Source organism: Schistocerca cancellata, chromosome 2 (genome assembly GCF_023864275.1).
Source record: "Schistocerca cancellata isolate TAMUIC-IGC-003103 chromosome 2, iqSchCanc2.1, whole genome shotgun sequence".
Taxonomy (NCBI): domain Eukaryota; kingdom Metazoa; phylum Arthropoda; class Insecta; order Orthoptera; family Acrididae; genus Schistocerca; species Schistocerca cancellata.
This window is the reverse complement of record NC_064627.1, coordinates 654,522,703-654,536,511: the sequence shown is the minus strand read 5'-3', so window position 1 is coordinate 654,536,511 and position 13,809 is coordinate 654,522,703. Positions and strand designations below refer to the sequence as shown.

General features: G+C 45.8%; 1 protein-coding gene and 1 pseudogene across 1 annotated transcript in view; both read left to right on the top strand.

The window, feature by feature from the left end:
- The window catches only part of LOC126157321 (mediator of RNA polymerase II transcription subunit 1.1), a 1,177,938-nt gene that overhangs the window by 201,523 nt on the left and 962,606 nt on the right, over positions 1 to 13,809 (top strand). The window lies entirely within an intron of this gene.
- On the top strand, positions 12,369 to 12,486 carry LOC126163825 (5S ribosomal RNA; annotated as a pseudogene).

Genomic DNA, 13,809 nt, shown 5'->3' with positions numbered 1-13,809 from the left:
AGTTTCCGTTAAATTTGTTCCAAAATTGATGAATTTTGAAACGAAAACAGGAAGTTGCTCAGGAGTCGCTAGATGAAGACAAAAATACACGGACCTACTGAAACGAGTCACAACAGGTGAAGAAACAAGAGCTGACTAATATAGTGTTGAAACTGAGGCCTAGTCGTCCCAGAGGAGGCATTCTGCATCTTCAAGACTGAAAACAGTTTGACAACTGCGGTCAAATGTGAGGGTTCCGCTCTGTGTTGTCTTCGATTTGAACAGTGTATTGCTCCATCAGTTCTTGTCAAGAGGTAAAACGATACACACAAGTTTCGTCGACATAAAAGAACTTACTGCCTTCCTGTCTTCGTCTCCGTACTTGTAGCAACTATTTACATCGCCAGTCAATTACGTCAGTTGTCTCCTCCAGAATCTTCCCTTCACTTACAGATATCTTCCAGAAAAATCGCATTTCACGCAGTTTCTTGTGCAAAACATATTTCTGTTCAGGCAAACGGGTTTGTTATTTTACATTGCAATAATTTGCTTAGTGTCGGTATTATTTTTGAATTTATGTGTTAGTCATCCACCGTTTGTCGAGATACCTACTTTGTAAAGCTTTCTACGACCATGAGTTTCTTCCCAAAATTTTAGTGATCTTTCTTGGCGATTTTACTAAACAATGTTCTTTATTTTGTCGTTCCTGTCTAAAGTCTCCTATTGTGTCAATTCTGGGTTTTGCATAAATTGTAGTCATTTGAGTCGGACTGGCAAAATTAGCCAACAGTTCTGTCTGTGTCAATTCTTTAGCATAAGTTATAATTTCGTCACACACGACCGAACGCTCTTTAGGCCCCAAATATCTTTTCTTCGTATTGTGCACAGTTTCTCGCGATGTAGTACGCTTTTCCCATCACTTCTGAAGAACTATGTACGTCACTAAATACACGAACTCAACTGATTGACGCGGATAATTTAAATCACACGAAGAAAATCGACATATATCAAGAAGGTGTACTTTACTTCTACACAGGAACCGGCAACTGATTTTTGGTGCGCCTGTAGGGCAGTTGCACGTCTGTTCCGGTAAAGACCACTTCGCCCATCAAGAGCGCCGCGCTATCAGAAGTTTGCCGACAGACAAATAATAACAGCATAATCTTCAGTCTTAAACAAACTCTCCGAACTAGCTAGTAGTGGTAATAAAGTACTTGTTGTAAGTAACAGCTTGTAGGGAAAAAATTTCGTTCTCTAAATTCATCGATGCTATCGTACCCGCACAGCAGCAATCATTCCAATAAAGTTAAGGTCTCAATATTCTTCGTTAATATAATCGGGGTTCAGTAAGTAAAGCAACACATTTTTTTCTGAGAGTAGGTTGGTTTCCTTCAGGATTCCAGCACACCATATCACTTCCCACTCTTTTGGCTGCAAATTCCTGTTTTTCAACATAAACTCCGTTCAGTGCGACGGCCTCACGCCACCTTAATGGGAGGGCCTGTACTCCAGCATGATACCACTCCACTAGTCGACGTCGAAACCATCGTCTTCCGGCATGGATAACGTCACAATCAACCACGTATTGCTTGCGGTGGAGTGCGTCTTGCATTGGACCAAACAGATGGAAATCGGAATGTGTCGAGATCCGGGCTGTAAGGTGGATGAGGAAGAACAGCCCAATGAAGGTTGTGAGCTCCTCTCGGGTGCGCAGAACTTGCGTGAGGCCTTGCATTGTCATGGAGAAGGAGAAATTCGTTTGCACTTTTGTGCCGACTAATACGCTGAAGTCGTTACTTCAAATTCTTGAGTGTAGCCCGACACACTTCAGAGTTGATCGTTGCACCCCGAGGGAGGACATAAAACAAAATATCCTTTCAGAGTCCCAGAAGTCCGTCGCCATGACTTAACCGGCTGGGATGCAGCTTTGAACATTTTCTTCGGATGAGAGGTAGTGTGGCACCAGTGCATGGTTTGCAGTTTCGGTTCCGGTTGTAACTGGTGAATACATGTTTCATCTCCTGGGACGATGTTCGACAAAAGACTGTCAAGATAAGACTCGCAAGCGCAAGCAGCTCTGCACATACGCTCCCCCATTGCTCTTCATGGTTTTCTATTAGGCGGCGAATAACCCAACGGATACATACCTTTGAGTACCCCAACTGGTGAAAGATAGTGTCAGCACTACCAACAGAGAAGTCCAGTTAATCAATGAAGTGTTTGACTGTGATCCGTTGATCACCTCGAGACGGCCGCAGTGGCCAAGCGGTTCTAGGCGCTTCAGTCCGGAACCGCGCTGCTGCTGCGGTCGCAGGTTCGAATCCTGCCTCGGACATAGATGTGTGTGATGTCCTTAGGTTAGTTAGATTTAAGTAGATCTAAGTCTAGGAGACTGATGACCTCAGATGTTAAGTCCCATAGTGCTTAGAGCCATTTTGAACCATTTTTATTTTATCACCTCGAATGAGAGTGTCCATACGTTCGAACATTGCAGGAGTCACAGCTGCATGCGGCCGGTCGCCAAGCGGGAAATCAGCCAGGTATGAGCTCACTGCGATGATGACAGACGCCTCGCCCAATGACTCGCCGGGATTTTGTTCACTGCCAGGTCTCCATAGATATTCTACAAGAGCCTATGAATATCTGCAGTGCTCTGATTTTCCCGCAAAAAGAAACTCAATGACAGCTCTCAGCATGGAACTTACCACCGTTACAGATGACATTTTGAAATCTACGTATAGCACCACCAGCTGTCAAAACTTCATGAAACTATAGGGTCTAAAGCAGGAATATTTCAAAATGTCCCACTTCAAATTACGCATTTTTTCACCCGAAACTGGCCGAGACAAAAATGTGGGTTCCCTTCGTAGCTGTGTTCCAGCCAGAGGGGATTCATGCATTCTAGCTTCCAACTGGGGAGGGCTTCTGAAAACCACATGCTAAGGGGATCGTAAAGCATCACAGTCACACAGTGCTGACGCCCTCTTCCCCATTCCGTGTCAGTACTGAAGGGCAGGATTCGCCTGGAATGACGGAGTGCGCAAGCGGATGAGCGTGGCGTCGCTCTGCGGCCGCGGACCTCCCTGACCGCCGCGGCTGCGGCGTATTTTCCGAGATTTATGGCGCTGTTAATATGGCAGCGGCCGCGCACGGGAAAAAGCACGAGATTAATGCCCCGCGTTTGTTATCAGCGAAACAATATCCGCCGCCGACCTGCGCCGGACACCGCGCTCGCCTTGCCTCGGCCGCTACCTGCTTACAATTCACGTCACTCGCTCTCGTCCGGAGCGCCCACTGTTGAAGTATTCAGAACGCACACTAACTTGCCTTATCCCGTCCTCGAAATCTCGGTGTAGTAGACGAATTAAAAAAGTAAAGTCACCTCTGTAAGTTTCAGACAAGATGGTTGCGTTTCTAAGTGCCACTAATATACGGATTACAGGATTGTTGAGAAAGTTCCCTGTGAGAAATCTATTAATACGAAGATGGTTTGAAAAGTTCTCGGAACGGAATAGAAAATAAGTACTTACATCGCTGAATCTTTTTTTTATTTTTCAATATACTTGTAGATTAATGCATTTTGTCCAACGATGTTCCAGTGCCCTGTTCGCACGTTAAAAACGAGTTTTCTTCAGGTCAGCAAAATAGTTGTCAACTCCAGCTATCAACTCTTAGTTTGAAGTGAATCTTCGACCATCGAGAAAAATTTTCAGTTTTAGGAAGAGGTGGAAGTCTGACGCAGCCATATCAGATGAATAAGGCGGGTGTGGCAACAATTCATATCTTAGTTCGTGTAATTTTGCCATGACGACGGCACATGTTTGCGGGCGCGCATTGTATTGATGGAAGATGACTTTCTTCCATGCTAAACTTGGCCTTTTTTAGTGTGTCATTTGTTGCAATTTGTCCAGGAGGTTAGAATAGTATTCTCCAGCAACTGATTGCCCAGTGGGGAGATAATCTACAAACAGAATCCTCTTCGCATCCCAGAACACTGATGCCACGACCTTTCCCACCGAAGGAATTGTCATGGCTTTCTTTGGTGGTGGAGAATCAGCATGTTTCCACTGCTTTGACTGTTGCTTTGTCTCTGGGGTATAGTGGTGCACCCAAGTTTCATTTGTGGTCACAAAACGGCGCAAAAAATCTTGTTCGTTTCTCCAAACGATATGACCATTCTCATTCGTTTTTGATCCAGCGTCAAGAGTCGCGGCACCCATCTTGCAGATAATTTTTTCGTTTCTAATTCTTCAGTTAAAATGTGATATACTCCTCTGATGACATCTGGAAGCATGAGAAATTTCACGCACTTTCAACTGGCCATCCTCCGTGACCATTTTGTGCACATCTGCAATGATTTCTGGAGTAGTGGCACATCTTGGCCGACCACTGCGCGGATCATCATCTAAGCTCTCCCGAACAAATTGAAATTCTTTTGTCCAGTTGGCAGCAGTTGAATATGAAGGAGCAGAGTCTCTCAGTGTATTCTGGAAATCGGCTTGAATGTCCTTTACTTTCATACTTTTCTTTACTAAGTACTTAAACACTGCTCAAATCTCGATTTTTTCCGTCTTCGCAAATCACTACGCGGGGACAACAACAGAGTCGCGTCACCGCCACAGCTCTCTTTCAAGAGCACTGATGTGGCACGTGTTTACAGGAAACAGTCCAATGAATATCACGTGAACAACTCATTGCACTAGCGCTGACCTCTCTTGGTGATTCAGAGAACTTTTCAAACTACCCTCGTATAAAATCCTCTACGTATCGCTGACGTAGGGATTGCGAGGAAAAGATTACGCTAATTACAGCTAGCACAGAGGCGTTTAATCGTTCATTTTTCCCGCGATCAATACGTGTATGGAACGGGAAGAAGAGCTAGTAGCTGGTACAGCTGCACGTGCCCTCTGCCATGCTCCTCATAGTGATTTGTAGATCAGATGTGGACACAGATTTGAAAGTTATGCTTGCTAATTTATTAATGTCGTCAGAACATTTGTGAACAGTTGAGTACTTTTCGTTTTGGTGTGTCTTTTTCAATAGTTTGTAACACGATTGCACATGAACATATATTTGCATTGTGCAGTGCGCTGTCCGTCGTTGAGCCATTGGAAAAAGCACTTTTGAGACTATCTCCATTGTCATCGCCATGGTGAACTTCCCTCAGTGTCTAGAATACAGTGTGTCCAGTTTATCTTGAGCAACCAAAATAACTTTTTATTCAGAAACAAAATGAAAAAAATGTATCCAGTAAATCTTGTTTATCTGCTTGGGGGCGCGGGACATTAACGAAAAAGATTACCTTTCTTGAATCTTCGTTTGTTGCGAGAATATGAGCAACAGTACTTTTTTAACAACATCTTAAATATTTTAATCGGTAATGCACTACCTCTCCTCAAGACATTTCCAAAAAGCATCACAGTGTACTATTTACGCAAATATGACGTTACTGAAAACGTAACACAGTACTGACGGGTTCTCTTGTACGAACACACGGTGATGACACGGCGGGCACTGTAAGTCATCCGTTTGCTGCAGTTGATATTAACACGTGGAAAGGAAATGACAATACACACTGGTCATTCGATCCACCGTCTACTGTTGTAGTTGTGCGCCTAGTAGAAATTTGAAGGATTTGATCGAGGGAACCGGTTTAACTAGATATACATTGGTGTGCAAAACTTAAGGACGAAAGTACACTACTGGCCATTAAAATTGCTACACCACGAAGATGACGTGCTACAGACGCGAAATTTAACCGACAGAAGATGCTGTGATATACAAACGGTTAGCTTTTCAGAGCATTCACGCAAGGTCGGCGCCGGTGGCGACACCTACAACGTGCTGACATGAGGAAAGTTTCCAACCGATTTCTCATACACAAACAGCAGTTGACCGGCGTTGTCTGGTGAAACGTTGTTGTCATGCCTCGTGTAAGGAGGAGAAATGCGTACGTTTCCGACTTTCATAAAGGTCGGATTGTAGCCTATCGCGATTGCTGCTCGCGTTGGTCGAGATCCAAAGACTGTTAGCAGAATATGGAATCGGTGGGTTCAGGAGGGTAATACGGAACAGCGTGCTGCATCCCAACGGCCTCGCATCACTAGCAGTCGAGGTGACAGGCTGTAACGGATCGCGCAGCCACGTCTCGATCTCTGAGTCAACAGATGGGGACGTTTACAAGACAACAACCATCTGCACGAACAGTTCGACGACGTTTGCAGCAGCATGGACTATCAGCTCGGAGACCATGCCTGCGGTTACCTTTGACGCTGCATCACAGACATGAGCGCCTGCGATGGTGTACTCAACGACGAACCTGGGTACACGAATGACAAAACGTCATTTTTTCGGATGAATCCAGGTTCTGTTTACAGCATCATGATGGTCGCATCCGTGTTTGGCAACATCGCGGTGAACGCCCATTGGAAGCGTGTATTCGTCATCGCCATACTGGCGTATCACCCGGCGTGATGGTATGGTGTGCCATTGGTTATACTTCTCGCTCACCTCTTGTTCGCATTGACGGCACTTTGAACAGTGGAAGTTACATATCAGATGTGTTACGACCCGTGGCTCTATCCTTCAGTCGATCCCTGCGAAACCCTACATTTCAGCAGGATAATGCGCGACCGCATGTTGCAGGTCCTGTACGGGCCTTTATGGACACAGAAAATGTTCGACTGCTGCCCTGGCCAGCACATTCTCCAGATCTCTCACCAATTGAAAAAGTCTGGTCAACGGTGGCCGAGCAGCTGGCTCGTCACAATACTCCAGTCTCTACTCTTGATGAACTGCGGTATCGTGTTGAAGCTGCATGGGCAGCTGTACCTGTACATGCCATCCAAGGCGTATCAAGGCCGTTATTACGGCCAGAGGTGTTTGTTCTGGGTACTGATTTCTCAGGATCAATGCACCCAAATTGCGTGAAAATGTAATCACATGACAGTTCTAGTATAATATATTTGTCCAATGAATACCCGTTTATCATCTGCATTTCTTCTAGGTGTAGCAATTTTAATGGCCAGTAGTGTATCTAACATTAATTAGTCAGATGTTTCACTGGATTTCTTGCTGCTTTAGATTTTTGTGTCGACTCAACCTTTCGATGATCTGTAAGGCGTGTGGTACTTTATTTGGTTGGGTGAGTAACGTCATGGAGACGTGGCGAAGTGACAGAACTTCCACGTGGTACCAGAGAGCAAATCGGCGTCTGTGACAGAGGAACATTGCCACCGATGGTGATTTCGTTAGACGGTGGATAATGGATTAGATATCTGTAGCCTATCAATACAGAGTGCCGATTTCTGTGCACCACTAGAGGTACAGCCACTGTCCCAGTTCAAGTTGTTAGTAATCTTAGTATTTCTGTGTGCGTACTAGCCTTTTGGTTCGTGTGAGCCGTCTGGGGTTTGGCAGTAGTGAATGCAAGCAGTCTGCCGCACTTGCAGACTCAAAACACTGTAAATTCCACCAGCTACTCGACACCTTTTATGTTTACAGCATCACAGAATAACACTTACGACCACTCTCACAGCTCAGTGCAATGCAGGTAAAGTTTAACTACCAATAAATGAACCCCAAAAATTCATAAACAAAGGGAATAAAACAATTATTGTTCCTGTTTAACCAAGAAAAAAGTTCCAGATAACGGCACCTGCTTTACACCAGGTCGCTGGCACTGCGAGTGCTCTTTTCAGACATATTGAGCTGTACGATGATACGACGGTGAGTCCAATGAAAACCTTAAATATTTTCTAAATATTATTTATTGTGCAGAAGTGGTACAATACTATATCACTTTTCAACATAATCTCCCCCACGCTCAATGCAAGTCCTTCAGCCCTTACAAAGTGCATAAATTCGTTTAGAAAAAGATTCTTTTGGTACTCCGTGCAACCACTCATGCACCGCGTGGCGTACCTCTTCATCAGAACGGAACTTCTTGCCTCCCATTGCGCCCTTGAGTGGTCCAAACATATGGAAAGCACTTGGGGCAAGGTCTGGTGAGTATGGTGGATGCTCGCTCTCTTCGTTTCCGGTTGGTGGAAGTGAACCCAGGTTTCGTCCCCAGTAACGATTCTTGCAAGGAAGCCATCACCGCCTCGTTCAAAGCGCCGAAGAAGTTCTTCAAAAGCATCAACACGTCGTTCTCTCATTTCAGGAGTCAGCTGCCGTGGCACTCATCTTGCAGACACTTTATGCAACTGGAGCACATCATGCACAATGTGGTGTGCTGACCCATGACTAATCTGTAAACATGCTGCAATGTCATTCAGTGTCACTCGGCGGTTGTCCTCCACTATGGCTTCAATTGCTGCAATGTTCTGTCGAGCCACAACTCGTTGTGCCTGACCTGGACGAGGAGCATCTTCCACTGAAGCCACACCATTTGCGAACTTCCTACTCCATTCGTAGACTTGCTGCTGTGACAAACAGGCATCACCGTACTGAACCTTCATTCGTCACTGAATTTCAATTGGTTTCACACATTCACTACGTACAAACCGAATTACAGAACGCTGTTCTTCCCTGGTGCAAGTCGCAAGTGGGGCGGCCATCTTTATACTGATAGTGCGACGGTCTGTGTGCATCTGCACTATGCTGCCACCTACAGCCCATTCTGCACGCTGTTTGTAGCACAGTTACCTTACAGGATAACGGCGCGAAATTTCGATTTGTTATTACAAATTTAAGATTTTCATTTGACTCACCCTCGTATATATATCAAATCTCATAGTGCTATGTTATTTGGCAGTGAAACATCACGGGGAAGTTACTTTCGTGCTTAAGTTTCGCATACCAGTATACTAAAATCAATATGGATCTGTTGTTTCCGTAAAAACTGAAAAGATTGCACGTTGTAAACGTTCCATGACTTTTTAACCAATATTTTTTCCTCAATATTGATATTTATAAGCAGCAGTTCTCTTGAGACTGTGAACGTGTATACGGATGATGTGAAAATGTGAAACCCGATTTAACAATCGTCATGTTTAACATGCACTGAGGTGACAAAAAAGCACGGGATCGCGATATACACATATACATGGCGGTAGTCTCCCTAACACAAGGAATAAAAGGGCGCTGCGTTGGTGGAGCTGTCGATTGTACCCAGGTTATTCATGTGAAAAGGTTTCCGACGTGATTACGGGCGCCTGACGGGAATAACAGACTTTGAACGCGGAGTGCTAGTTGGAGGCAGACGGATGCGACATTCCATGTCGGAAATCATTAGGGAATTAAATATTTCGAGATACTCTGTGTCAAGTGCGTGCCGAGAATACCATATTTCAGGCATTACCTCTCACCACTGGTAACGCAATGGCCGACGGCTTTCGCGTAATAACCGAGAGCAACTGCGTTTCCGTGGAGATGTCATGGCTAACAGACAAGTAACATTCCTTGAAATAACCGCAGAAATCAACGTGCGACGAATGTATCCGTTAGGAGAGTGCGGCTAAATTTTTCGTTAATGGGCTGTGGCAGCAGAAGACAGACGCGAGTGCCTTTGCTAAAGCACGACGCCACCTGTAGTGCCTCTCGTGGGCGTGTGACTTATAATGGTTCAAATGGCTCTGAGCACTATGGGACTCAACATCTGAGGTCATCAGTCCCCTAGAACTTAGAACTACTTAAACTTAACTAACCCAAGGACATCACACACATCCATGCCCAAGACAGGATTCGAACCTGCGACCGTAGCGGTCACGCGGTTCCAGACTGAATCACCTAGAACCGCTCGGTCAGACCGACCGGCTGTGACTTATAGGTTGGGCGGTAGACGACTGGGAAACCGTGATCCGGTCAGATGAGTCCCGATTTCAATTGGTAAGAGCAGGTGGCAGTGTTCAAGGGCGACGGAGACTCCACAAAGCCAAGTTGTCAACAAGGCACGGTGCAAGCTGGTCGTGGCTCCCTAATGATGTGGGCTGAATGGACTGGGTCCACTGGTTCAACTGAACCGATGATTGACTCGAAATGGTTATGTTCGCCTACTTGGAGACCATTTGCAGCACTTCGTATTCCGTAACAAATATGGAACTTATGGATGACAATGCTTCTTGTCACTTGGCGACGGTTGTTCGCGATTCATGTGAAGAACATTGTGGACAATTCGAGCCAATGATTTGGCCATCCAGATCGTCCGACATGATACAATCGAACTTTTATGGGACGTAATCGAGAGGTCAGTTCGTGTAAAAAATCGCACACCGACAACGCTTTCGCAATTATAGACGGCTTTAGAGGCAGCTTGGAGCAATATTTCTACAGGAGATTTCCAGCGACTTGTCGAGTCCGTGTCACGTCGAGCTGCACCATGCCGGGAAAATGAAGTCCAGTACGATATTAGGAGGTATCGCATGACTTTTGTCATCTCAGCGTAATCCTTTTCGTAAGAAATTGTAAAACAGTACTATTGCTAATTATGAAATAGTTTCTGCAGCAACTTTTTTGTATTCGAGTAAATGAATATGAGGAAGTGCTTAATAACAATAGGAAACTGCTCACATTTCAAAATATTGCGAATTTATTTGCGGCGGGGAAACAAGTGGCACAGTAGAGCGTACGCCGAGGTCTATCGGAAAGCTGCAGCTGCGCGTGCGTGTTGGCCCAGTGCGGGAGGCACGCAGCTGACAGATGACCGGGGCGGGGTGAGTCAGCGGCCAGGTGGCGGCGACGGGGCGCCACGTGACGTGACGTGCGCGACGTGCTGACGGACTGCAGCAGCCGCAGCCGCAGCCGCCTGCAGCTGACGCCGCGCCACCCACCCACGCTCTGCTCTGGTTCTGGCCGCGACAGGCGGGACTGTCGCCCTCTGCACCAGTCTGGACGCCCTCAGAGCATAAGCGACAGCGGCTGCTAAGGTGGCACTTTTCCTTCCGCGTTCTTCCGGTAAAAAGGAGTCGGTATTGAGAATATGGGTGCTCCAGTATTAGTCAGTTTTCCATACCTCTGGAAACTTGCGATCCTTCAGAATTTCTGTGATCATAGGGGAACTGGAAACCAACGAAATATTTGTAGAATCCTTGAGACTGGAAACATACCGTTAGACTTTCGTAAGACTACCATCAACACAATCCCGAAATAGCAGGGGCAGATAAGCGCAAGAATTATCACACAATCACCTTAATAACTCGTGCGTCCAATTTTTTGACAAGAACACTATTCCCTTTAAAAAAAAAATCCATGCCCCACGAAAGAATTATCCAAATGGGATGGAAATAGATAGATGTGGTGTACATGTACAGACAAACAAATGATTACAATTTCAGAAAAACTGAATACTTTATTCCAGAGAACAAGCTTCACAAATTGATCAAGTCAGCAACGAGTTGATACACCTCTCGCTCTTTTGCAAACAGTTCTTCGGCTGGCCACTGATATAGTTGTTGGATGTCTCCTGAGGGATATCGTGCCAAATTCTGTCTAATGACGCGTCAGATCGCCAAAATCCCGAGTTGGTTTCTAGGGCACTACCGATACTGCTCCAAACGTTCCCAATTGGGGAGAGATCCAGCGACCTTGCTGGCCGATATAGGGTTTGGCAAGAACGAAGAGAGGCAGTAGAACCTCTGGCCTGTGCGGGCGGGCATTATCTCGCTGAAAAGTAAGCCCAGGATGGCTTTCCATCAAGGGCGACAAAACGGGTCGTAGAATATCGTGCTGTAAGGGTGCAAAGGATGACAACCAAGGGGGTCCTGCTATGAATAGAAATGCGCCCCAGACCTTCAATCCTGGTTGCCGGGTCATATAGCGGGCGATAGTCTCCATACAGGTTTTCGGTCTCTCATGGACTGCCGTAGCGTTGTCTTAAGTGGTGAGTCCTGCTTCGGACTGAGCCCCGATGACCAGCGAATACGTGTCTGCATATACCCCGGACAGCAGTGGGATACCAGCCCGCCATACAACCCGACAGCCAGGAGTGATGGTCTGGTGTGCCATTTCTTTCCATAGCAGGGCCTCTTTGGTTGCTATCCGTGGCAGCCTTGTAGCATAGTGGTTCGTCGACTATATACTACACCCTGTTTTGTTTTCCTTCATAGCAGGCCATTCTGGGCTTACATTTCAGCAAGATAATACCCGCCCGCAAACGGTGAGAGTTTCTACTACTAGTCTTCGTGCTCGCCAAATCCTACCTTGGCCAGCAAGGCCGCAGGATATCAGATTGAGAACATTCGGAGTGTTATGGGCAGGATTCTCCAAACAGCTCTGGATTTTTACGATCTAACGCATCACTTCGACAGAATTTCGCACGAAATCCCTCAAGAGGACATCCAACAACTCTGCCAATCAATACCAAGCCAAGAGCTGCTTGTGTAAGGGCCAGAGGTGGACCAAAGGGCTACTGATACTCTTAATTTGTGAATCCCTTTCTCTTGAATAAAGGCAACGGCCTTACCACAGTGTACACACCGGTTCCTGTCAGATCACCGAAGTTAAGCGCTGTCGGGTATGGCCGGCACTTGGTTGGGTGACCAGCCAGACCGCCATGCGCTGTTGCCATTTTTCAGGGTGCACTCAGCCTCGTGATGCCACTTGAGGAGCTACTCGACCGAATAGTAGCGGCTCCGGTCAAAGAAAACCATCATAACGACCTGCAGAGCGGTGTGCTGACCACAAGCCCCTCCCATCCGCATCCTCACTTGAGGGTGACACGGCGGTAGGATGGTCCCAATGGGCCACTTGTGGCCTGAAGACGGAGTCTTCTCTTGAATAAGTCATCAAAAAAATTTTTTTTCTGCATTTGGCATTTCTTTGTCTGTACATATACATCACATCAATAGAGGATAGTTGTAAGGAAAAGCGCGCAATGGGCAATATGTACAAGAATCAAGAGAGGTTAATCAGGATGGAACACCAAGAACGAACAGCTCGGATTAAAAAGGGTGTAAGAGGGAGACGTGGTCTTTCGTCCCAAGTCTTCATTCAGTACATCGAAGGAGCAGTGTTGCAAATAAAAGATATGCTCACAAATGGGATTAAAATCAGGTTGAAAGGATATCAATGATAAGATTCGCTGATGACATTGCTGTCCTCAGTGAAATTCAAAAAGAATGGCAGGTCCTGTTGAATGGTATGAGAAGCCCTCTCATATGGATTGCGAAAAAAGAAAAAAAAACATGAAAGTAATGAGAAGTAGCACAGAATATATTAACGAGGAACTTAACATAAAATTCGCCGCCATGAACTAATCGAAGTGAAGGAAAAATAACACATGATCGATGAAGAAGGAAGAAATAAAGAGCAGACTAGCGCTGGACAATGCGGCCATTCCTAGCTAAATGTGGGCTGCTAGTATTAAACACAAAACTTAATCTGAGGAAGAAATTTAGGAGAAAGTACATTCGGAGCACACTATGGTATGAAAGTGGATAGTGGATTGTTGAAAATCGGAAGAGCATCGAAGCTTTTGTGATGTGCTGCAATAGGAGGAAATTGAAAATTAGGTGGACTCACAGAATAAGATATGAGGAAACTCTTGGCGCAATCGGCTTGGAAAAGAACACGTGCAAACACTGGATAGAAGAAGAGACGGGATAATAGAACTTGTGTTACATCTGGAAATAACTTCCGTGCTACTGGAGTGAACTGTAGTGATAAATCACTCATGTTTCCTTCTCAGCGATGTGATTTAGGGTGGTACAAGACAGTCGTGACGTCATCAGACCGTTTGCCGGTCGAATGAGTGACGGATGTCCACCGACTGTCAAGACAATAGTCACAGCTTATTTATCGCTGGCAAATCACCGCAACTAGACGAGAGAGGCTCTCCATTTCGGAAATCTCGACAGAATTACGGTGTAAAGGGCCCGTCATGTCAACTGT